Source organism: Propithecus coquereli, unplaced genomic scaffold (genome assembly GCF_000956105.1).
Source record: "Propithecus coquereli isolate 6110/MARCELLA unplaced genomic scaffold, Pcoq_1.0 Scaffold217, whole genome shotgun sequence".
NCBI lineage: Eukaryota > Metazoa > Chordata > Mammalia > Primates > Indriidae > Propithecus > Propithecus coquereli.
The window spans coordinates 876,424-878,818 of NW_012146856.1; the positions used below are offsets into that span (position 1 = coordinate 876,424).

Below are 2,395 nucleotides of genomic sequence, written 5' to 3' on the forward strand. Positions count from 1 at the left end.
ACAAAGCTAACATCCTTTTAACAATTGAAGGATCCTCCCAGATCTGCCCCATGTCTCACTGACTCGAACTATTATCACTCTTACCCCTGCAATTCCAATTCACCCTTCTTCTAGTTCCTCCAACATCATCCGACGTGATCATGCTTTTTTTATCTTGACTAAAACATTCTTCTCCCATTCCTTTAAGCCTTTAAGAATCTGTTCACATATTGCTTTAATAGGCTTACTGCACCATCTTTATATAAAATTGCAGACTTCTAAGACTTCCTGACTCACTTACCTTGTTCCTTTTTTCTCCACAGCACTTCCTGCAAACTTACATACTATGTAACTAATTGTGAACTATATATTTCTCTCTACGGAAAATTAGACAACTAAAATGTAAGCACATCATGGAAGGGACTTTGTCTCTGCCATTCAATTCTCTATTTCTACATCTTAGACATTAGTTCTGGGCATACAATAGTTTGTCTATAAATATTTGCTGAATAAATGATATTACTCAGAATGCAGCTCAGACAGAGATGAAAAATCTCAAAGATAGACTAAGAAATGTGGAAAATAAAATGTGCGGGTTTAATATTGATCTAATTGGAGTTCTGAAAAAAGAGAACAGAGAGAATGGGGCAGAGGCAGTATCTGGAAAAAAATGGTTGAAAATTTCACAGATTTTATATGGGGCATGAATCTTCAAAATTAAGGAGTATAATGAATCACAAACAGGATAAAAAGAATGAGAGCTATGCTTTAAAACATTGTAATGAAACCAGAGATCACAAAAGACAAAGGTAAGATCTTCAAGACAGCCAGAGAAAAAAGTCAGGATAATTACAGTGGAAAGCTATGCTATGGCAAAATTTTTTGACACAAAAATGGAGGCCAGAAAACAGCACATATTAAAATGAAAGCATAGAGAGAGATACATTCGTTAGCTCACTCCTCTCTCCTGGACTGCTGAGGAAGCATAATTAAAGTCTGTCTTCCCACTGCCATCATGTCTAAGTCAGAGTCTCCTAAAGAACCCAAACAGCTGTGGAAGCTATTCATCCAAGGTTGAGCTTTGAAACGACCGGTGAGAGTCTGAAGAACCATTTTGAGCAATGGGGGATGCTCACGGGCTGTGTGGTCATGAGAGATCCAAACCCCAAGCGCTCCAGGGGCTTTGAGTTTGTCACATATGCCACTGTGGAGGAGGTGAATGCAGCAAGGAATGCAAGACCACACAAGGTGAATGGAAGAGTTGTGGAACAAAAGAGAGCTGTCTCCAGAGAAGATTCTCAAAGACGAGGTGCCCACTTAACTGTGAAAATGATCTTTGTTGATGGCATTATAGAAGATACTGAAGAATATTACCCAAGAGACTATTTGAACAGTACAGGAAAATTAAAGTGATTGAAATAATGACTGACCAAGACAGTGGCAAGAAGAGGGGCTTTGCTTTTGTAACCTATGATGACCAGGATTCTGTGGATAAGATTACCATTCAGAAATACCAGACTGTGAATTGCCACAACAGTGAAGTAAGGAAAGCCTTGTTGAAGCAAGAGATGGTTAGTGCTTCGTCCAGCCAAAGAGGTCAAAGTGGTCCTGGAAACTTTGGTGATGGTCATGGAGGTGGTTTTGGTGGTAATGACAATTTTGTCCATGGAGGATACTTCAGTGGTCGAGGTGGCTTTGGTGGCAGCCATGGTGGTGGTGAATATGGTGGCAGTGGGGATGGCTACAATGGATTTGGTAATGATGGAAGCAATTTTCGAGGTGGTGGAAGCTACAATGATTTTGGCAATTACAACAATCAATCTCCAAAATTTGGACCCATGAAAGGAGGAAATTTTGGAGGCAAAAGCTCTGGCCCCTATGGTGGTGGAGGCCAATACTTTGTCAAACTGTGGAATCAAGGTAGCTATGGTGGTTCTAGTAGCAGCAGTAGCTATGGCAGTGGCAGAAGGTTTTAAATACACCCAGGGAACAAAGCCTAGCAGGAGAGGAGATTCAGAGAAGTGACAGGGAAGCTATAGGTTACAACAGATTTGTGAACTCAGCCAAGCACAGTGGTGGCAGGGCCTAGCTGCTACACAGAAGATATATTTTAGACAATAATTATGTGTATGGGTAAAAAACTCAAGGACTGTATTTTTGACTAATTGTATAATGAGTTGTTTTAGTTTCTGTTCTGTGGAAAGTGTAAAGCATTCCAACAAACGGTTTTAATGTAGATTATTTTGCACCCATGCCATTGGCTGCTAAATGTAATAGTTAGATCATGATGCTGAATAAATGTGTCTTTTTTTTTTTTAATGCTGTATAAAGTTAGTCTACTCTGAAACCATTCTGGTAAACTTCCCCAAAAGTGTGAAGATAGAATTCCTTCGGGGTGATACCAGGGTCTATTTGA

General features: G+C 39.8%; 1 pseudogene; it reads left to right on the plus strand.

The window, feature by feature from the left end:
* The first annotated feature begins 994 nt into the window (after positions 1 to 994).
* On the plus strand, positions 995 to 1,955 carry LOC105810643 (annotated as a pseudogene).
* The last annotated feature ends 440 nt before the right edge of the window (positions 1,956 to 2,395 follow it).